This window comes from Engystomops pustulosus, unplaced genomic scaffold (assembly GCF_040894005.1).
Source record: "Engystomops pustulosus unplaced genomic scaffold, aEngPut4.maternal MAT_SCAFFOLD_200, whole genome shotgun sequence".
In the NCBI taxonomy this organism is placed as follows: domain Eukaryota; kingdom Metazoa; phylum Chordata; class Amphibia; order Anura; family Leptodactylidae; genus Engystomops; species Engystomops pustulosus.
Window position 1 is genome coordinate 30,020 of NW_027285080.1, and position 23,812 is coordinate 53,831.

Here is a 23,812-nt window from a genome sequence, read left to right on the forward strand (position 1 = left end):
AAAAAGGTCAACGGAACTTGGGATTCCCAGCCAGTCTCCCATGCTGGTACTTGCCAAGCCTTAAGCTGCATTGCTGCTGCGATCTGACGAGAGCAGGCACATTCAGCTTAGAATGGCCGTTGACAGCAGCTGTTCAATTTGAACCTTCTTTTACTATCTCATAGAGAAACTAACACAATTTTCAGGTTCAAAAAGGTCAACAGAACTTGGGATTCCCAGCCAGTCTCCCATGCTGGTACTTGCCAAGCCTTAAGCTGCATTGCTGCTGCGATCTGACGAGAGCAGGCACATTCAGCTTAGAATGGCCGTTGACAGCAGCTGTTCAATTTGAACCTTCTTTTACTATCTCATAGAAAAACTAACACAATTTTCAGGTTCAAAAAGTTCAACAGAACTTGGGATTTCCAGCCAGTCTCCCATGCTGGTACTTGCCAAGCCTTAAGCTGCATTGCTGCTGCGATCTGACGAGAGCAGGCACATTCAGCTTAGAATGGCCGTTGACAGCAGCTGTTCAATTTGAACCTTCTTTTACTATCTCATAGAGAAACTAACACAATTTTCAGGTTCAAAAAGGTCAACGAACTTGGGATTCCCAGCCAGTCTCCCATGCTGGTACTTGCCAAGCCTTAAGCTGCATTGCTGCTGCGGTCTGACGAGAGCAGGCACATTCAGCTTAGAGTGGCCGTTGACAGCAGCTGTTCAGTTTGAACCTTCTTTTACTATCTCATAGAGAAACTAACACAATTTTCAGGTTCAAAAAGGTGAACGGAACTTGGGATTCCCAGCCAGTCTCCCATGCTGGTACTTGCCAAGCCTTAAGCTGCATTGCTGCTGCGATGTGACGAGAGCAGGCACATTCAGCTTAGATTGGCTGTTGACAGCAGCTGTTCAATTTGAACCTTCTTTTACTATCTCATAGAGAAACTAACACAATTTTCAGGTTCAAAAAGGTGAACGGAACTTGGGATTCCCAGCCAGTCTCCCATGCTGGTACTTGCCAAGCCTTAAGCTGCATTGCTGCTGCGATCTGACGAGAGCAGGCACATTCAGCTTAGAATGGCCGTTGACAGCAGCTGTTCAATTTGAACCTTCTTTTACTATCTCATAGAGAAACTAACACAATTTTCAGGTTCAAAAAGGTCAAAGGAACTTGGGATTCCCAGCCAGTCTCCCATGCTGGTACTTGCCAAGCCTTAAGCTGCATTGCTGCTGCAATCTGACGAGAGCAGGCACATTCAGCTTAGAATGGCCGTTAACAGCAGCTGTTCAATTTGAACCTTCTTTTACTATCTCATAGAGAAACTAACACAATTTTCAGGTTCAAAAAGGTCAACAGAACTTGGGATTCCCAGCCAGTCTCCCATGCTGGTACTTGCCAAGCCTTAAACTGCATTGCTGCTGCGATCTAACGAGAGCAGGCACATTCAGCTTAGAATGACCGTTGACAGCAGCTGTTCAATTTGAACCTTCTTTTACCATCTTTGACAGAGAAACTAACAATTTTCAGGTTCAAAAAGGTCAACGGAACTTGGGATTCCCAGCCAGTCTCCCATGCTGGTACTTGCCAAGCCTTAAGCTGCATTGCTGCTGCGATCTGACGAGAGCAGGCACATTCAGCTTAGAATGGCCGTTGACAGCAGCTGCCTAATTTCTACTTTCCTTTACTATCTCATAGAGAAACTAACACAATTTTCAGGTTCAAAAAGGTCAACGGAACTTGGGATTCCCAGCCAGTCTCCCATGCTGGTACTTGCCAAGCCTTAAGCTGCATTGCTGCTGCGATCTGACGAGAGCAGGCACATTCAGCTTAGAAGGGCCGTTGACAGCAGCTGTTCAATTTGAACCTTCTTTTACTATCTCATAGAGAAACTAACACAATTTTCAGGTTCAAAAAGGTCAACGGAACTTGGGATTCCCAGCCAGTCTCCCATGCTGGTACTTGCCAAGCCTTAAGCTGCATTGATGCTGCGATCTGACGAGAGCAGGCACATTCAGCTTAGAATGGCCGTTGACAGCAGCTGTTCAGTTTGAACCTTCTTTTACTATCTTATAGAGAAACTAACACAATTTTCAGGTTCAAAAAGGTCAACGGAACTTGGGATTCACAGCCAGTCTCCCATGCTGGTACTTGCCAAGCCTTAAGCCGCATCGCTGCTGTGATCCGACAAGAGCACGCACATTCAGCTTAGAATGGCCGTTGACAGCAGCTGTTCAATTTGAACCTTCTTTTACTATCTCATAGAGAAACTAACACAATTTTCAGGTTCAAAAAGGTCAACAGAACTTGGGATTCCCAGCCAGTCTCCCATGCTGGTACTTGCCAAGCCTTAAGCTGCATTGCTGCTGCGATCTGACGAGAGCAGGCACATTCAGCTTAGAATGGCCGTTGACAGCAGCTGTTCAATTTGAACCTTCTTTTACTATCTCATAGAGAAACTAACACAATTTTCAGGTTCAAAAAGGTCAACAGAACTTGGGATTCCCAGCCAGTCTCCCATGCTGGTACTTGCCAAGCCTTAAGCTGCATTGCTGCTGCGATCTGACGAGAGCAGGCACATTCAGCTTAGAATGGCCGTTGACAGCAGCTGTTCAATTTGAACCTTCTTTAACTATCTCATAGAGAAACTAACACAATTTTCAGGTTCAAAAAGGTCAACGGAACTTGGGATTCCCAGCCAGTCTCCCATGCTGGTACTTGCCAAGCCTTAAGCTGCATTGCTGCTGCGATCTGACGAGAGCAGGCACATTCAGCTTAGAATGGCCGTTGACAGCAGCTGTTCAATTTGAACCTTCTTTTACTATCTCATAGAGAAACTAACACAATTTTCAGGTTCAAAAAGGTCAACGGAACTTGGGATTCCCAGCCAGTCTCCCATGCTGGTACTTGCCAAGCCTTAAGCTGCATTGCTGCTGCGATCTGACGAGAGCAGGCACATTCAGCTTAGAATGGCCGTTGACAGCAGCTGTTCAATTTGAACCTTCTTTTACTATCTCATAGAGAAACTAACACAATTTTCAGGTTCAAAAAGGTCAACAGAACTTGGGATTCCCAGCCAGTCTCCCATGCTGGTACTTGCCAAGCCTTAAGCTGCATTGCTGCTGCGATCTGACGAGAGCAGGCACATTCAGCTTAGAATGGCCGTTGACAGCAGCTGTTCAATTTGAACCTTCTTTTACCATCTTTGACAGAGAAACTAACAATTTTCAGGTTCAAAAAGGTCAACGGAACTTGGGATTCCCAGCCAGTTTCCCATGCTGGTACTTGCCAAGCCTTAAGCTGCATTGCTGCTGCGATCTGACGAGAGCAGGCACATTCAGCTTAGAATGGCCGTTGACAGCAGCTGTTCAATTTGAACCTTCTTTTAATATCTCATAGAGAAACTAACACAATTTTCAGGTTCAAAAAGGTCAACGGAACTTAGGATTCCCAGCCAGTCTCCCATGCTGGTACTTGCCAAGCCTTAAGCTGCATTGCTGCTGCGAACTGACGAGAGCAGGCACATTCAGCTTAGAATGGCCGTTAGCAGCAGCTGTTCAATTTGAACCTTCTTTTACTATCTCATAGAGAAACTAACACAATTTTCAGGTTAAAAAAGGTCAACGGAACTTGGGATTCCCAGCCAGTCTCCCATGCTGGTACTTGCCAAGCCTTAAGCTGCTGCGATCTGACGAGAGCAGGCACATTCAGCTTAGAATGGCCGTTGACAGCAGCTGTTCAATTTGAACCTTCTTTTACTATCTCATAGAAAAACTAACACAATTTTCAGGTTCAAAAAGGTCAACAGAACTTGGGATTCCCAGCCAGTCTCCCATGCTGGTACTTGCCAAGCCTTAAGCTGCATTGCTGCTGCGATCTAACGAGAGCAGGCACATTCAGCTTAGAATGGCCGTTGACAGCAGCTATTCAATTTGAACCTTCTTTTACCATCTTTGACAGAGAAACTAACAATTTTCAGGTTCAAAAAGGTCAACGGAACTTGGGATTCCCAGCCAGTCTCCCATGCTGGTACTTGCCAAGCCTTAAGCTGCATTGATGCTGCGATCTGACGAGAGCAGGCACATTCAGCTTAGAATGGCCGTTGACAGCAGCTGTTCAATTTGAACCTTCTTTTACTATCTCATAGAGAAACTAACACAATTTTCAGGTTCAAAAAGGTCAACAGAACTTGGGATTCCCAGCCAGTCTCCCATGCTGGTACTTGCCAAGCCTTAAGCTGCATTGCTGCTGCGATCTGACGAGAGCAGGCACATTCAGCTTAGAATGGCCGTTGACAGCAGCTGTTCAATTTGAACCTTCTTTTACTATCTCATAGAGAAACTAACACAATTTTCAGGTTCAAAAAGGTCAACGGAACTTGGGATTCCCAGCCAGTCTCCCATGCTGTTACTTGCCAAGCCTAAAGCTGCATTGCTGCTGCGATCTGACGAGAGCAGGCACATTCAGCTTAGAATGGCCGTTGACAGCAGCTGTTCAGTTTGAACCTTCTTTTACTATCTCATAGAGAAACTAACACAATTTTCAGGTTCAAAAAGGTCAACGGAACTTGGGATTCCCAGCCAGTCTCCCATGCTGGTACTTGCCAAGCCTTAAGCTGCATTGCTGCTGCGATCTGACGAGAGCAGGCACATTCAGCTTAGAACGGCCGTTGACAGCAGCTGTTCAATTTGAACCTTCTTTTACCATCTTTGACAGAGAAACTAACAATTTTCAGGTTCAAAAAGGTCAACAGAACTTGGGATTCCCAGCCAGTCTCCCATGCTGGTACTTGCCAAGCCTTAAGCTGCATTGTTGCTGCGATGTGACTAGAGCAGGCACATTCAGCTTAGAATGGCCGTTGACAGCAGCTGTTCAATTTGAACCTTCTTTTACTATCTCATAGAGAAACTAACACAATTTTCAGGTTCAAAAAGGTCAACGGAACTTGGGATTCCCAGCCAGTCTCCCATGCTGGTACTTGCCAAGCCTTAAGCTGCATTGCTGCTGCGATCTGACGAGAGCAGGCACATTCAGCTTAGAATGGCCGTTGACAGCAGCTGTTCAGTTTGAACCTTCTTTTACTATCTCATAGAGAAACTAACACAATATTCAGGTTCAAAAAGGTCAACGGAACTTGGGATTCCCAGCCAGTCTCCCATGCTGGTACTTGCAAAGCCTTAAGCTGCATTGCTGCTGCGATCTGACGAGAGCAGGCACATTCAGCTTAGAATGGCCGTTGACAGCAGCTGTTCAATTTGAACCTTCTTTTACTATCTCATAGAGAAACTAACACAATTTTCAGGTTCAAAAAGGTCAACGGAACTTGGGATTCCCAGCCAGTCTCCCATGCTGGTACTTGCCAAGCCTTAAGCTGCATTGCTGCTGCGATCTGATGAGAGCAGGCACATTCAGCTTAGAATGGCCGTTGACAGCAGCTGTTCAATTTGAACCTTCTTTTACTATCTCATAGAGAAACTAACACAATTTTCAGGTTCAAAAAGGTCAACGGAACTTGGGATTCCCAGCCAGTCTCCCATGCTGGTACTTGCCAAGCCTTAAGCTGCTGCGATCTGACGAGAGCAGGCACATTCAGCTTAGAATGGCCGTTGACAGCAGCTGTTCAATTTGAACCTTCTTTTACTATCTCATAGAGAAATTAACACAATTTTCAGGTTCAAAAAGGTCAACAGAACTTGGGATTCCCAGCCAGTCTCCCATGCTGGTACTTGCCAAGCCTTAAGCTGCATTGCTGCTGCGATCTGACGAGAGCAGGCACATTCAGCTTAGAATGGCCGTTGACAGCAGCTGTTCAATTTGAACCTTCTTTTACTATCTCATAGAGAAACTAACACAATTTTCAGGTTCAAAAAGGTCAACGGAACTTGGGATTCCCAGCCAGTCTCCCATGCTGGTACTTGCCAAGCCTTAAGCTGCATTGCTGCTGCGATCTGACGAGAGCAGGCACATTCAGCTTAGAATGGCCGTTGACAGCAGCTGTTCAATTTGAACCTTCTTTTACTATCTCATAGAGAAACTAACACAATTTTCAGGTTCAAAAAGGTCAACGGAACTTGGGATTCCCAGCCAGTCTCCCATGCTGGTACTTGCCAAGCCTTAAGCTGCATTGCTGCTGCGATCTGACGAGAGCAGGCACATTCAGCTTAGAATGGCCGTTGACAGCAGCTGTTCAATTTGAACCTTCTTTTACTATCTCATAGAGAAACTAACACAATTTTCAGGTTCAAAAAGGTCAACAGAACTTGGGATTCCCAGCCAGTCTCCCATGCTGGTACTTGCCAAGCCTTAAGCTGCATTGCTGCTGCGATCTGACGAGAGCAGGCACATTCAGCTTAGAATGGCCGTTGACAGCAGCTGTTCAATTTGAACCTTCTTTTACCATCTTTGACAGAGAAACTAACAATTTTCAGGTTCAAAAAGGTCAACGGAACTTGGGATTCCCAGCCAGTCTCCCATGCTGTTACTTGCCAAGCCTTAAGCTGCATTGCTGCTGCGATCTGACGAGAGCAGGCACATTCAGCTTAGAATGGCCGTTGACAGCAGCTGTTCAATTTGAACCTTCTTTTACTATCTCATAGAGAAACTAACACAATTTTCAGGTTCAAAAAGGTCAACAGAACTTGGGATTCCCAGCCAGTCTCCCATGCTGGTACTTGCCAAGCCTTAAGCTGCATTGCTGCTGCGATCTGACGAAAGCAGGCACATTCAGCTTAGAATGGCCGTTGACAGCAGCTGTTCAATTTGAACCTTCTTTTACTATCTCATAGAGAAACTAACACAATTTTAAGGTTCAAAAAGGTCAACGGAACTAGGGATTCCCAGCCAGTCTCCCATGCTGGTACTTGCCAAGCCTTAAGCTGCTGCGATCTGACGAGAGCAGGCACATTCAGCTTAGAATGGCCGTTGACAGCAGCTGTTCAATTTGAACCTTCTTTTACTATCTCATAGAGAAACTAACACAATTTTCAGGTTCAAAAAGGTCAACAGAACTTGGGATTCCCAGCCAGTCTCCCATGCTGGTACTTGCCAAGCCTTAAGCTGCATTGCTGCTGCGATCTGACGAGAGCAGGCACATTCAGCTTAGAATGGCCGTTGACAGCAGCTGTTCAATTTGAACCTTCTTTTACTATCTCATAGAGAAACTAACACAATTTTCAGGTTCAAAAACGTCAACAGAACTTGGGATTCCCAGCCAGTCTCCCATGCTGGTACTTGCCAAGCCTTAAGCTGCAATGCTGCTGCGATCTGACGAGAGCAGGCACATTCAGCTTAGAATGGCCGTTGACAGCAGCTGTTCAATTTGAACCTTCTTTTACCATCTTTGACAGAGAAACTAACAATTTTCAGGTTCAAAAAGGTCAACGGAACTTGGGATTCCCAGCCAGTCTCCCATGCTGGTACTTGCCAAGCCTTAAGCTGCATTGCTGCTGCGATCTGACGAGAGCAGGCACATTCAGCTTAGAATGGCCGTTGACAGCAGCTGTTCAATTTGAACCTTCTTTTACTATCTCATAGAGAAACTAACACAATTTTCAGGTTCAAAAAGGTCAACGGAACTTGGGATTCCCAGCCAGTCTCCCATGCTGGTACTTGCCAAGCCTTAAGCTGCATTGCTGAAGCGATCTGACGAGAGCAGGCACATTCAGCTTAGAATGGCCGTTGACAGCAGCTGTTCAATTTGAACCTTCTTTTACTATCTCATAGAGAAACTAACACAATTTTCAGGTTCAAAAAGGTCAACGGAACTTGGGATTCCCAGCCAGTCTCCCATGCTGGTACTTGCCAAGCCTTAAGCTGCATTGATGCTGCGATCTGACGAGAGCAGGCACATTCAGCTTAGAATGGCCGTTGACAGCAGCTGTTCAGTTTGAACCTTCTTTTACTATCTCATAGAGAAACTAACACAATTTTCAGGTTCAAAAAGGTCAACGGAACTTGGGATTCCCAGCCAGTCTCCCATGCTGGTACTTGCCAAGCCTTAAGCTGCTGCGATCTGACGAGAGCAGGCACATTCAGCTTAGAATGGCCGTTGACAGCAGCTGTTCAATTTGAAACTTCTTTTACCATCTTTGACAGAGAAACTAACAATTTTCAGGTTCAAAAAGGTCAACGGAACTTGGGATTCCCAGCCAGTCTCCCATGCTGGTACTTGCCAAGCCTTAAGCTGCATTGCTGCTGCGATCTGACGAGAGCAGGCACATTCAGCTTAGAATGGCCGTTGACAGCAGCTGTTCAATTTGAACCTTCTTTTACTATCTCATAGAGAAACTAACACAATTTTCAGGTTCAAAAAGGTCAACGGAACTTGGGATTCCCAGCCTGTCTCCCATGCTGGTACTTGCCAAGCCTTAAGCTGCATTGCTGCTGCGATCTGACGAGAGCAGGCACATTCAGCTTAGAATGGCCGTTGACAGCAGCTGTTCAATTTGAACCTTCTTTTACTATCTCATAGAAAAACTAACACAATTTTCAGGTTCAAAAAGGTCAACAGAACTTGGGATTTCCAGCCAGTCTCCCATGCTGGTACTTGCCAAGCCTTAAGCTGCATTGCTGCTGCGATCTGACGAGAGCAGGCGGCACATTCAGCTTAGAATGGCCGTTGACAGCAGCTGTTCAATTTGAACCTTCTTTTACTATCTCATAGAGAAACTAACACAATTTTCAGGTTCAAAAAGGTCAACGGAACTTGGGATTCCCAGCCAGTCTCCCATGCTGGTACTTGCCAAGCCTTAAGCTGCATTGCTGCTGCGATCTGACGAGAGCAGGCACATTCAGCTTAGAATGGCCGTTGACAGCAGCTGTTCAGTTTGAACCTTCTTTTACTATCTCATAGAGAAACTAACACAATTTTCAGGTTCAAAAAGGTCAACGGAACTTGGGATTCCCAGCCAGTCTCCCATGCTGGTACTTGCCAAGCCTTAAGCTGCATTGCTGCTGCGATGTGACGAGAGCAGGCACATTCAGCTTAGATTGGCTGTTGACAGCAGCTGTTCAATTTGAACCTTCTTTTAGTATCTCATAGAGAAACTAACACAATTTTCAGGTTCAAAAAGGTCAACGGAACTTGGGATTCCCAGCCAGTCTCCCATGCTGGTACTTGCCAAGCCTTAAGTTGCATTGCTGCTGCGATCTGATGAGAGCAGGCACATTCAGCTTAGAATGGCCATTGACAGCAGCTGTTCAATTTGAACCTTCTTTTACTATCTCATAGAGAAACTAACACAATTTTCAGGTTCAAAAAGGTCAACGGAACTTGGGATTCCCAGCCAGTCTCCCATGCTGGTACTTGCCAAGCCTTAAGCTGCTGCGATCTGACGAGAGCAGGCACATTCAGCTTAGAATGGCCGTTGACAGCAGCTGTTCAATTTGAACCTTCTTTTACTATCTCATAGAGAAATTAACACAATTTTCAGGTTCAAAAAGGTCAACAGAACTTGGGATTCCCAGCCAGTCTCCCATGCTGGTACTTGCCAAGCCTTAAGCTGCATTGCTGCTGCGATCTGACGAGAGCAGGCACATTCAGCTTAGAATGGCCGTTGACAGCAGCTGTTCAATTTGAACCTTCTTTTACTATCTCATAGAGAAACTAACACAATTTTCAGGTTCAAAAAGGTCAACGGAACTTGGGATTCCCAGCCAGTCTCCCATGCTGGTACTTGCCAAGCCTTAAGCTGCATTGCTGCTGCGATCTGACGAGAGCAGGCACATTCAGCTTAGAATGGCCGTTGACAGCAGCTGTTCAATTTGAACCTTCTTTTACCATCTTTGACAGAGAAACTAACAATTTTCAGGTTCAAAAAGGTCAACGGAACTTGGGATTCCCAGCCAGTCTCCCATGCTGTTACTTGCCAAGCCTTAAGCTGCATTGCTGCTGCGATCTGACGAGAGCAGGCACATTCAGCTTAGAATGGCCGTTGACAGCAGCTGTTCAATTTGAACCTTCTTTTACTATCTCATAGAGAAACTAACACAATTTTCAGGTTCAAAAAGGTCAACAGAACTTGGGATTCCCAGCCAGTCTCCCATGCTGGTACTTGCCAAGCCTTAAGCTGCATTGCTGCTGCGATCTGACGAGAGCAGGCACATTCAGCTTAGAATGGCCGTTGACAGCAGCTGTTCAATTTGAACCTTCTTTTACTATCTCATAGAGAAACTAACACAATTTTCAGGTTCAAAAAGGTCAACGGAACTAGGGATTCCCAGCCAGTCTCCCATGCTGGTACTTGCCAAGCCTTAAGCTGCTGCGATCTGACGAGAGCAGGCACATTCAGCTTAGAATGGCCGTTGACAGCAGCTGTTCAATTTGAACCTTCTTTTACTATCTCATAGAGAAACTAACACAATTTTCAGGTTCAAAAAGGTCAACAGAACTTGGGATTCCCAGCCAGTCTCCCATGCTGGTACTTGCCAAGCCTTAAGCTGCATTGCGGCTGCGATCTGACGAGAGCAGGCACATTAAGCTTAGAATGGCCGTTGACAGCAGCTGTTCAATTTGAACCTTCTTTTACTATCTCATAGAGAAACTAACACAATTTTCAGGTTCAAAAAGGTCAACAGAACTTGGGATTCCCAGCCAGTCTCCCATGCTGGTACTTGCCAAGCCTTAAGCTGCAATGCTGCTGCGATCTGACGAGAGCAGGCACATTCAGCTTAGAATGGCCGTTGACAGCAGCTGTTCAATTTGAACCTTCTTTTACCATCTTTGACAGAGAAACTAACAATTTTCAGGTTCAAAAAGGTCAACGGAACTTGGGATTCCCAGCCAGTCTCCCATGCTGGTACTTGCCAAGCCTTAAGCTGCATTGCTGCTGCGATCTGACGAGAGCAGGCACATTCAGCTTAGAATGGCCGTTGACAGCAGCTGTTCAATTTGAACCTTCTTTTACTATCTCATAGAGAAACTAACACAATTTTCAGGTTCAAAAAGGTCAACGGAACTTGGGATTCCCAGCCAGTCTCCCATGCTGGTACTTGCCAAGCCTTAAGCTGCATTGCTGAAGCGATCTGACGAGAGCAGGCACATTCAGCTTAGAATGGCCGTTGACAGCAGCTGTTCAATTTGAACCTTCTTTTACTATCTCATAGAGAAACTAACACAATTTTCAGGTTCAAAAAGGTCAACGGAACTTGGGATTCCCAGCCAGTCTCCCATGCTGGTACTTGCCAAGCCTTAAGCTGCTGCGATCTGACGAGAGCAGGCACATTCAGCTTAGAATGGCCATTGACAGCAGCTGCTCAATTTGAACCTTCTTTTACTATCTCATAGAGAAACTAACACAATTTTCAGGTTCAAAAAGGTCAACAGAACTTGGGATTCCCAGCCAGTCTCCCATGCTGGTACTTGCCAAGCCTTAAGCTGCATTGCTGCTGCGATCTGACGAGAGCAGGCACATTCAGCTTAGAATGGCCGTTGACAGCAGCTGTTCAATTTGAAACTTCTTTTACCATCTTTGACAGAGAAACTAACAATTTTCAGGTTCAAAAAGGTCAACGGAACTTGGGATTCCCAGCCAGTCTCCCATGCTGGTACTTGCCAAGCCTTAAGCTGCATTGCTGCTGCGATCTGACGAGAGCAGGCACATTCAGCTTAGAATGGCCGTTGACAGCAGCTGTTCAATTTGAACCTTCTTTTACTATCTCATAGAGAAACTAACACAATTTTCAGGTTCAAAAAGGTCAACGGAACTTGGGATTCCCAGCCTGTCTCCCATGCTGGTACTTGCCAAGCCTTAAGCTGCATTGCTGCTGCGATCTGACGAGAGCAGGCACATTCAGCTTAGAATGGCCGTTGACAGCAGCTGTTCAATTTGAACCTTCTTTTACTATCTCATAGAAAAACTAACACAATTTTCAGGTTCAAAAAGGTCAACAGAACTTGGGATTTCCAGCCAGTCTCCCATGCTGGTACTTGCCAAGCCTTAAGCTGCATTGCTGCTGCGATCTGACGAGAGCAGGCGGCACATTCAGCTTAGAATGGCCGTTGACAGCAGCTGTTCAATTTGAACCTTCTTTTACTATCTCATAGAGAAACTAACACAATTTTCAGGTTCAAAAAGGTCAACGGAACTTGGGATTCCCAGCCAGTCTCCCATGCTGGTACTTGCCAAGCCTTAAGCTGCATTGCTGCTGCGATCTGACGAGAGCAGGCACATTCAGCTTAGAATGGCCGTTGACAGCAGCTGTTCAGTTTGAACCTTCTTTTACTATCTCATAGAGAAACTAACACAATTTTCAGGTTCAAAAAGGTCAACGGAACTTGGGATTCCCAGCCAGTCTCCCATGCTGGTACTTGCCAAGCCTTAAGCTGCATTGCTGCTGCGATGTGACGAGAGCAGGCACATTCAGCTTAGATTGGCTGTTGACAGCAGCTGTTCAATTTGAACCTTCTTTTAGTATCTCATAGAGAAACTAACACAATTTTCAGGTTCAAAAAGGTCAACGGAACTTGGGATTCCCAGCCAGTCTCCCATGCTGGTACTTGCCAAGCCTTAAGCTGCATTGCTGCTGCGATCTGATGAGAGCAGGCACATTCAGCTTAGAATGGCCGTTGACAGCAGCTGTTCAATTTGAACCTTCTTTTACTATCTCATAGAGAAACTAACACAATTTTCAGGTTCAAAAAGGTCAACGGAACTTGGGATTCCCAGCCAGTCTCCCATGCTGGTACTTGCCAAGCCTTAAGCTGCTGCGATCTGACGAGAGCAGGCACATTCAGCTTAGAATGGCCGTTGACAGCAGCTTTTCAATTTGAACCTTCTTTTACTATCTCATAGAGAAATTAACACAATTTTCAGGTTCAAAAAGGTCAACAGAACTTGGGATTCCCAGCCAGTCTCCCATGCTGGTACTTGCCAAGCCTTAAGCTGCATTGCTGCTGCGATCTGACGAGAGCAGGCACATTCAGCTTAGAATGGCCGTTGACAGCAGCTGTTCAATTTGAACCTTCTTTTACTATCTCATAGAGAAACTAACACAATTTTCAGGTTCAAAAAGGTCAACGGAACTTGGGATTCCCAGCCAGTCTCCCATGCTGGTACTTGCCAAGCCTTAAGCTGCATTGCTGCTGCGATCTGACGAGAGCAGGCACATTCAGCTTAGAATGGCCGTTGACAGCAGCTGTTCAATTTGAACCTTCTTTTACCATCTTTGACAGAGAAACTAACAATTTTCAGGTTCAAAAAGGTCAACGGAACTTGGGATTCCCAGCCAGTCTCCCATGCTGTTACTTGCCAAGCCTTAAGCTGCATTGCTGCTGCGATCTGACGAGAGCAGGCACATTCAGCTTAGAATGGCCGTTGACAGCAGCTGTTCAATTTGAACCTTCTTTTACTATCTCATAGAGAAACTAACACAATTTTCAGGTTCAAAAAGGTCAACAGAACTTGGGATTCCCAGCCAGTCTCCCATGCTGGTACTTGCCAAGCCTTAAGCTGCATTGCTGCTGCGATCTGACGAGAGCAGGCACATTCAGCTTAGAATGGCCGTTGACAGCAGCTGTTCAATTTGAACCTTCTTTTACTATCTCATAGAGAAACTAACACAATTTTCAGGTTCAAAAAGGTCAACGGAACTAGGGATTCCCAGCCAGTCTCCCATGCTGGTACTTGCCAAGCCTTAAGCTGCTGCGATCTGACGAGAGCAGGCACATTCAGCTTAGAATGGCCGTTGACAGCAGCTGTTCAATTTGAACCTTCTTTTACTATCTCATAGAGAAACTAACACAATTTTCAGGTTCAAAAAGGTCAACAGAACTTGGGATTCCCAGCCAGTCTCCCATGCTGGTACTTGCCAAGCCTTAAGCTGCATTGCGGCTGCGATCTGACGAGAGCAGGCACATTCAGCTTAGAATGGCCGTTGACAGCAGCTGTTCAATTTGAACCTTCTTTTACTATCTCATAGAGAAACTAACACAATTTTCAGGTTCAAAAAGGTCAACAGAACTTGGGATTCCCAGCCAGTCTCCCATGCTGGTACTTGCCAAGCCTTAAGCTGCAATGCTGCTGCGATCTGACGAGAGCAGGCACATTCAGCTTAGAATGGCCGTTGACAGCAGCTGTTCAATTTGAACCTTCTTTTACCATCTTTGACAGAGAAACTAACAATTTTCAGGTTCAAAAAGGTCAACGGAACTTGGGATTCCCAGCCAGTCTCCCATGCTGGTACTTGCCAAGCCTTAAGCTGCATTGCTGCTGCGATCTGACGAGAGCAGGCACATTCAGCTTAGAATGGCCGTTGACAGCAGCTGTTCAATTTGAACCTTCTTTTACTATCTCATAGAGAAACTAACACAATTTTCAGGTTCAAAAAGGTCAACGGAACTTGGGATTCCCAGCCAGTCTCCCATGCTGGTACTTGCCAAGCCTTAAGCTGCATTGCTGAAGCGATCTGACGAGAGCAGGCACATTCAGCTTAGAATGGCCGTTGACAGCAGCTGTTCAATTTGAACCTTCTTTTACTATCTCATAGAGAAACTAACACAATTTTCAGGTTCAAAAAGGTCAACGGAACTTGGGATTCCCAGCCAGTCTCCCATGCTGGTACTTGCCAAGCCTTAAGCTGCTGCGATCTGACGAGAGCAGGCACATTCAGCTTAGAATGGCCATTGACAGCAGCTGTTCAATTTGAACCTTCTTTTACTATCTCATAGAGAAACTAACACAATTTTCAGGTTCAAAAAGGTCAACAGAACTTGGGATTCCCAGCCAGTCTCCCATGCTGGTACTTGCCAAGCCTTAAGCTGCATTGCTGCTGCGATCTGACGAGAGCAGGCACATTCAGCTTAGAATGGCTGTTGACAGCAGCTGTTCAATTTGAACCTTCTTTTACTATCTCATAGAGAAACTAACACAATTTTCAGGTTCAAAAAGGTCAACGGAACTTGGGATTCCCAGCCAGTCTCCCATGCTGGTACTTGCCAAGCCTTAAGCTGCATTGATGCTGCGATCTGACGAGAGCAGGCACATTCAGCTTAGAATGGCCGTTGACAGCAGCTGTTCAGTTTGAACCTTCTTTTACTATCTCATAGAGAAACTAACACAATTTTCAGGTTCAAAATGGTCAACGGAACTTGGGATTCCCAGCCAGTCTCCCATGCTGGTACTTGCCAAGCCTTAAGCTGCTGCGATCTGACGAGAGCAGGCACATTCAGCTTAGAATGGCCGTTGACAGCAGCTGTTCAATTTGAAACTTCTTTTACCATCTTTGACAGAGAAACTAACAATTTTCAGGTTCAAAAAGGTCAACGGAACTTGGGATTCCCAGCCAGTCTCCCATGCTGGTACTTGCCAAGCCTTAAGCTGCATTGCTGAAGCGATCTGACGAGAGCAGGCACATTCAGCTTAGAATGGCCGTTGACAGCAGCTGTTCAATTTGAACCTTCTTTTACTATCTCATAGAGAAACTAACACAATTTTCAGGTTTAAAAAGGTCAACGGAACTTGGGATTCCCAGCCAGTCTCCCATGCTGGTACTTGCCAAGCCTTAAGCTGCTGCGATCTGACGAGAGCAGGCACATTCAGCTTAGAATGGCCATTGACAGCAGCTGTTCAATTTGAACCTTCTTTTACTATCTCATAGAGAAACTAACACAATTTTCAGGTTCAAAAAGGTCAACGGAACTTGGGATTCCCAGCCAGTCTCCCATGCTGGTACTTGCCAAGCCTTAAGCTGCATTGCTGCTGCGATCTGACGAGAGCAGGCACATTCAGCTTAGAATGGCTGTTGACAGCAGCTGTTCAATTTGAACCTTCTTTTACTATCTCATAGAGAAACTAACACAATTTTCAGGTTCAAAAAGGTCAACGGAACTTGGGATTCCCAGCCAGTCTCCCATGCTGGTACTTGCCAAGCCTTAAGCTGCATTGATGCTGCGATCTGACGAGAGCAGGCACATTCAGCTTAGAATGGCCGTTGACAGCAGCTGTTCAGTTTGAACCTTCTTTTACTATCTCATAGAGAAACTAACACAATTTTCAGGTTCAAAAAGGTCGACGGAACTTGGGATTCCCAGCCAGTCTCCCATGCTGGTACTTGCCAAGCCTTAAGCTGCTGCGATCTGACGAGAGCAGGCACATTCAGCTTAGAATGGCCGTTGACAGCAGCTGTTCAATTTGAAACTTCTTTTACCATCTTTGACAGAGAAACTAACAATTTTCAGGTTCAAAAAGGTCAACGGAACTTGGGATTCCCAGCCAGTCTCCCATGCTGGTACTTGCCAAGCCTTAAGCTGCATTGCTGCTGCGATCTGACGAGAGCAGGCACATTCAGCTTAGAATGGCCGTTGACAGCAGCTGTTCAATTTGAACCTTCTTTTACTATCTCATAGAGAAACTAACACAATTTTCAGGTTCAAAAAGGTCAACGGAACTTGGGATTCCCAGCCTGTCTCCCATGCTGGTACTTGCCAAGCCTTAAGCTGCATTGCTGCTGCGATCTGACGAGAGCAGGCACATTCAGCTTAGAATGGCCGTTGACAGCAGCTGTTCAATTTGAACCTTCTTTTACTATCTCATAGAAAAACTAACACAATTTTCAGGTTCAAAAAGGTCAACAGAACTTGGGATTTCCAGCCAGTCTCCCATGCTGGTACTTGCCAAGCCTTAAGCTGCATTGCTGCTGCGATCTGACGAGAGCAGGCGGCACATTCAGCTTAGAATGGCCGTTGACAGCAGCTGTTCAATTTGAACCTTCTTTTACTATCTCATAGAGAAACTAACACAATTTTCAGGTTCAAAAAGGTCAACGGAACTTGGGATTCCCAGCCAGTCTCCCATGCTGGTACTTGCCAAGCCTTAAGCTGCATTGCTGCTGCGATCTGACGAGAGCAGGCACATTCAGCTTAGAATGGCCGTTGACAGCAGCTGTTCAGTTTGAACCTTCTTTTACTATCTCATAGAGAAACTAACACAATTTTCAGGTTCAAAAAGGTGAACGGAACTTGGGATTCCCAGCCAGTCTCCCATGCTGGTACTTGCCAAGCCTTAAGCTGCATTGCTGCTGCGATGTGACGAGAGCAGGCACATTCAGCTTAGATTGGCTGTTGACAGCAGCTGTTCAATTTGAACCTTCTTTTACTATCTCATAGAGAAACTAACACAATTTTCAGGTTCAAAAAGGTCAACGGAACTTGGGATTCCCAGCCAGTCTCCCATGCTGGTACTTGCCAAGCCTTAAGCTGCATTGCTGCTGCGATCTGATGAGAGCAGGCACATTCAGCTTAGAATGGCCGTTGACAGCAGCTGTTCAATTTGAACCTTCTTTTACTATCTCATAGAGAAACTAACACAATTTTCAGGTTCAAAAAGGTCAACGGAACTTGGGATTCCCAGCCAGTCTCCCATGCTGGTACTTGCCAAGCCTTAAGCTGCTGCGATCTGACGAGAGCAGGCACATTCAGCTTAGAATGGCCGTTGACAGCAGCTGTTCAATTTGAACCTTCTTTTACTATCTCATAGAGAAATTAACACAATTTTCAGGTTCAAAAAGGTCAACAGAACTTGGGATTCCCAGCCAGTCTCCCATGCTGGTACTTGCCAAGCCTTAAGCTGCATTGCTGCTGCGATCTGACGAGAGCAGGCACATTCAGCTTAGAATGGCCGTTGACAGCAGCTGTTCAATTTGAACCTTCTTTTACTATCTCATAGAGAAACTAACACAATTTTCAGGTTCAAAAAGGTCAACGGAACTTGGGATTCCCAGCCAGTCTCCCATGCTGGTACTTGCCAAGCCTTAAGCTGCATTGCTGCTGCGATCTGACGAGAGCAGGCACATTCAGCTTAGAATGGCCGTTGACAGCAGCTGTTCAATTTGAACCTTCTTTTACCATCTTTGACAGAGAAACTAACAATTTTCAGGTTCAAAAAGGTCAACGGAACTTGGGATTCCCAGCCAGTCTCCCATGCTGTTACTTGCCAAGCCTTAAGCTGCATTGCTGCTGCGATCTGACGAGAGCAGGCACATTCAGCTTAGAATGGCCATTGACAGCAGCTGTTCAATTTGAACCTTCTTTTACTATCTCATAGAGAAACTAACACAATTTTCAGGTTCAAAAAGGTCAACAGAACTTGGGATTCCCAGCCAGTCTCCCATGCTGGTACTTGCCAAGCCTTAAGCTGCATTGCTGCTGCGATCTGACGAGAGCAGGCACATTCAGCTTAGAATGGCCGTTGACAGCAGCTGTTCAATTTGAACCTTCTTTTACTATCTCATAGAGAAACTAACACAATTTTCAGGTTCAAAAAGGTCAACGGAACTAGGGATTCCCAGCCAGTCTCCCATGCTGGTACTTGCCAAGCCTTAAGCTGCTGCGATCTGACGAGAGCAGGCACATTCAGCTTAGAATGGCCGTTGACAGCAGCTGTTCAATTTGAACCTTCTTTTACTATCTCATAGAGAAACTAACACAATTTTCAGGTTCAAAAAGGTCAACAGAACTTGGGATTCCCAGCCAGTCTCCCATGCTGGTACTTGCCAAGCCTTAAGCTGCAATGCTGCTGCGATCTGACGAGAGCAGGCACATTCAGCTTAGAATGGCCGTTGACAGCAGCTGTTCAATTTGAACCTTCTTTTACCATCTTTGACAGAGAAACTAACAATTTTCAGGTTCAAAAAGGTCAACGGAACTTGGGATTCCCAGCCAGTCTCCCATGCTGGTACTTGCCAAGCCTTAAGCTGCATTGCTGCTGCGATCTGACGAGAGCAGGCACATTCAGCTTAGAATGGCCGTTGACAGCAGCTGTTCAATTTGAACCTTCTTTTACTATCTCATAGAGAAACTAACACAATTTTCAGGTTCAAAAAGGTCAACGGAACTTGGGATTCCCAGCCAGTTTCCCATGCTGGTACTTGCCAAGCCTTAAGCTGCATTGCTGAAGCGATCTGACGAGAGCAGGCACATTCAGCTTAGAATGGCCGTTGACAGCAGCTGTTCAATTTGAACCTTCTTTTACTATCTCATAGAGAAACTAACACAATTTTCAGGTTCAAAAAGGTCAACGGAACTTGGGATTCCCAGCCAGTCTCCCATGCTGGTACTTGCCAAGCCTTAAGCTGCTGCGATCTGACGAGAGCAGGCACATTAAGCTTAGAATGGCCATTGACAGCAGCTGTTCAATTTGAACCTTCTTTTACTATCTCATAGAGAAACTAACACAATTTTCAGGTTCAAAAAGGTCAACAGAACTTGGGATTCCCAGCCAGTCTCCCATGCTGGTACTTGCCAAGCCTTAAGCTGCATTGCTGCTGCGATCTGACGAGAGCAGGCACATTCAGCTTAGAATGGCTGTTGACAGCAGCTGTTCAATTTGAACCTTCTTTTACTATCTCATAGAGAAACTAACACAATTTTCAGGTTCAAAAAGGTCAACGGAACTTGGGATTCCCAGCCAGTCTCCCATGCTGGTACTTGCCAAGCCTTAAGCTGCATTGATGCTGCGATCTGACGAGAGCAGGCACATTCAGCTTAGAATGGCCGTTGACAGCAGCTGTTCAGTTTGAACCTTCTTTTACTATCTCATAGAGAAACTAACACAATTTTCAGGTTCAAAAAGGTCAACGGAACTTGGGATTCCCAGCCAGTCTCCCATGCTGGTACTTGCCAAGCCTTAAGCTGCTGCGATCTGACGAGAGCAGGCACATTCAGCTTAGAATGGCCGTTGACAGCAGCTGTTCAATTTGAAACTTCTTTTACCATCTTTGACAGAGAAACTAACAATTTTCAGGTTCAAAAAGGTCAACGGAACTTGGGATTCCCAGCCAGTCTCCCATGCTGGTACTTTCCAAGCCTTAAGCTGCATTGCTGCTGCGATCTGACGAGAGCAGGCACATTCAGCTTAGAATGGCCGTTGGCAGCAGCTGTTCAATTTGAAACTTCTTTTACTATCTCATAGAGAAACTAACACAATTTTCAGGTTCAAAAAGGTCAACGGAACTTGGGATTCCCAGCCTGTCTCCCATGCTGGTACTTGCCAAGCCTTAAGCTGCATTGCTGCTGCGATCTGACGAGAGCAGGCACATTCAGCTTAGAATGGCCGTTGACAGCAGCTGTTCAATTTGAACCTTCTTTTACTATCTCATAGAAAAACTAACACAATTTTCAGGTTCAAAAAGGTCAACAGAACTTGGGATTTCCAGCCAGTCTCCCATGCTGGTACTTGCCAAGCCTTAAGCTGCATTGCTGCTGCGATCTGACGAGAGCAGGCGGCACATTCAGCTTAGAATGGCCGTTGACAGCAGCTGTTCAATTTGAACCTTCTTTTACTATCTCATAGAGAAACTAACACAATTTTCAGGTTCAAAAAGGTCAACGGAACTTGGGATTCCCAGCCAGTCTCCCATGCTGGTACTTGCCAAGCCTTAAGCTGCATTGCTGCTGCGATCTGACGAGAGCAGGCACATTCAGCTTAGAATGGCCGTTGACAGCAGCTGTTCAGTTTGAACCTTCTTTTACTATCTCATAGAGAAACTAACACAATTTTCAGGTTCAAAAAGGTCAACAGAACTTGGGATTCCCAGCCAGTCTCCCATGCTGGTACTTGCCAAGCCTTAAGCTGCTGCGATCTGACGAGAGCAGGCACATTCAGCTTAGAATGGCCGTTGACAGCAGCTGTTCAATTTGAACCTTCTTTTACTATCTCATAGAGAAACTAACACAATTTTCAGGTTCAAAAAGGTCAACAGAACTTGGGATTCCCAGCCAGTCTCCCATGCTGGTACTTGCCAAGCCTTAAGCTGCATTGCTGCTGCGATCTGACGAGAGCAGGCACATTCAGCTTAGAATGGCCGTTGACAGCAGCTGTTCAATTTGAACCTTCTTTTACTATCTCATAGAGAAACTAACACAATTTTCAGGTTCAAAAAGGTAACAGAACTTGGGATTCCCAGCCAGTCTCCCATGCTGGTACTTGCCAAGCCTTAAGCTGCAATGCTGCTGCGATCTGACGAGAGCAGGCACATTCAGCTTAGAATGGCCGTTGACAGCAGCTGTTCAATTTGAACCTTCTTTTACCATCTTTGACAGAGAAACTAACAATTTTCAGGTTCAAAAAGGTCAACGGAACTTGGGATTCCCAGCCAGTCTCCCATGCTGGTACTTGCCAAGCCTTAAGCTGCATTGCTGCTGCGATCTGACGAGAGCAGGCACATTCAGCTTAGAATGGCCGTTGACAGCAGCTGTTCAATTTGAACCTTCTTTTACTATCTCATAGAGAAACTAACACAATTTTCAGGTTCAAAAAGGTCAACGGAACTTGGGATTCCCAGCCAGTCTCCCATGCTGGTACTTGCCAAGCCTTAAGCTGCATTGCTGAAGCGATCTGACGAGAGCAGGCACATTCAGCTTAGAATGGCCGTTGACAGCAGCTGTTCAATTTGAACCTTCTTTTACTATCTCATAGAGAAACTAACACAATTTTCAGGTTCAAAAAGGTCAACGGAACTTGGGATTCCCAGCCAGTCTCCCATGCTGGTACTTGCCAAGCCTTAAGCTGCTGCGATCTGACGAGAGCAGGCACATTCAGCTTAGAATGGCCATTGACAGCAGCTGTTCAATTTGAACCTTCTTTTACTATCTCATAGAGAAACTAACACAATTTTCAGGTTCAAAAAGGTCAACAGAACTTGGGATTCCCAGCCAGTCTCCCATGCTGGTACTTGCCAAGCCTTAAGCTGCATTGCTGCTGCGATCTGACGAGAGCAGGCACATTCAGCTTAGAATGGCTGTTGACAGCAGCTGTTCAATTTGAACCTTCTTTTACTATCTCATAGAGAAACTAACACAATTTTCAGGTTCAAAAAGGTCAACGGAACTTGGGATTCCCAGCCAGTCTCCCATGCTGGTACTTGCCAAGCCTTAAGCTGCATTGATGCTGCGATCTGACGAGAGCAGGCACATTCAGCTTAGAATGGCCGTTGACAGCAGCTGTTCAGTTTGAACCTTCTTTTACTATCTCATAGAGAAACTAACACAATTTTCAGGTTCAAAAAGGTCAACGGAACTTGGGATTCCCAGCCAGTCTCCCATGCTGGTACTTGCCAAGCCTTAAGCTGCTGCGATCTGACGAGAGCAGGCACATTCAGCTTAGAATGGCCGTTGACAGCAGCTGTTCAATTTGAAACTTCTTTTACCATCTTTGACAGAGAAACTAACAATTTTCAGGTTCAAAAAGGTCAACGGAACTTGGGATCCCCAGCCAGTCTCCCATGCTGGTACTTGCCAAGCCTTAAGCTGCATTGCTGCTGCGATCTGACGAGAGCAGGCACATTCAGCTTAGAATGGCCGTTGACAGCAGCTGTTCAATTTGAACCTTCTTTTACTATCTCATAGAGAAACTAACACAATTTTCAGGTTCAAAAAGGTCAACGGAACTTGGGATTCCCAGCCTGTCTCCCATGCTGGTACTTGCCAAGCCTTAAGCTGCATTGCTGCTGCGATCTGACGAGAGCAGGCACATTCAGCTTAGAATGGCCGTTGACAGCAGCTGTTCAATTTGAACCTTCTTTTACTATCTCATAGAAAAACTAACACAATTTTCAGGTTCAAAAAGGTCAACAGAACTTGGGATTTCCAGCCAGTCTCCCATGCTGTTACTTGCCAAGCCTTAAGCTGCATTGCTGCTGCGATCTGACGAGAGCAGGCGGCACATTCAGCTTAGAATGGCCGTTGACAGCAGCTGTTCAATTTGAACCTTCTTTTACTATCTCATAGAGAAACTAACACAATTTTCAGGTTCAAAAAGGTGAACGGAACTTGGGATTCCCAGCCAGTCTCCCATGCTGGTACTTGCCAAGCCTTAAGCTGCATTGCTGCTGCGATGTGACGAGAGCAGGCACATTCAGCTTAGATTGGCTGTTGACAGCAGCTGTTCAATTTGAACCTTCTTTTACTATCTCATAGAGAAACTAACACAATTTTCAGGTTCAAAAAGGTCAACGGAACTTGGGATTCCCAGCCAGTCTCCCATGCTGGTACTTGCCAAGCCTTAAGCTGCATTGCTGCTGCGATCTGATGAGAGCAGGCACATTCAGCTTAGAATGGCCGTTGACAGCAGCTGTTCAATTTGAACCTTCTTTTACTATCTCATAGAGAAACTAACACAATTTTCAGGTTCAAAAAGGTCAACTGAACTTGGGATTCCCAGCCAGTCTCCCATGCTGGTACTTGCCAAGCCTTAAGCTGCTGCGATCTGACGAGAGCAGGCACATTCAGCTTAGAATGGCCGTTGACAGCAGCTGTTCAATTTGAACCTTCTTTTACTATCTCATAGAGAAATTAACACAATTTTCAGGTTCAAAAAGGTCAACAGAACTTGGGATTCCCAGCCAGTCTCCCATGCTGGTACTTGCCAAGCCTTAAGCTGCATTGCTGCTGCGATCTGACGAGAGCAGGCACATTCAGCTTAGAATGGCCGTTGACAGCAGCTGTTCAATTTGAACCTTCTTTTACTATCTCATAGAGAAACTAACACAATTTTCAGGTTCAAAAAGGTCAACAGAACTTGGGATTTCCAGCCAGTCTCCCATGCTGGTACTTGCCAAGCCTTAAGCTGCATTGCTGCTGCGATCTGACGAGAGCAGGCGGCACATTCAGCTTAGAATGGCCGTTGACAGCAGCTGTTCAATTTGAACCTTCTTTTACTATCTCATAGAGAAATTAACACAATTTTCAGGTTCAAAAAGGTCAACGGAACTTGGGATTCCCAGCCAGTCTCCCATGCTGGTACTTGCCAAGCCTTAAGCTGCATTGCTGCTGCGATCTGACGAGAGCAGGCACATTCAGCTTAGAAGGGCCGTTGACAGCAGCTGTTCAGTTTGAACCTTCTT

At 45.7% G+C, this 23,812-nt stretch overlaps 4 pseudogenes; all 4 read right to left on the reverse strand.

The window, feature by feature from the left end:
- Positions 1 to 5,289: 5,289 nt before the first annotated feature.
- LOC140109477 (5S ribosomal RNA) lies at positions 5,290 to 5,407 on the reverse strand (annotated as a pseudogene).
- Positions 5,408 to 12,429: 7,022 nt separating this feature from the next.
- LOC140109478 (5S ribosomal RNA) lies at positions 12,430 to 12,547 on the reverse strand (annotated as a pseudogene).
- Positions 12,548 to 17,109: 4,562 nt separating this feature from the next.
- Positions 17,110 to 17,227, reverse strand: LOC140109480 (5S ribosomal RNA; annotated as a pseudogene).
- Positions 17,228 to 22,917: 5,690 nt separating this feature from the next.
- On the reverse strand, positions 22,918 to 23,035 carry LOC140109482 (5S ribosomal RNA; annotated as a pseudogene).
- Positions 23,036 to 23,812: the final 777 nt, after the last annotated feature.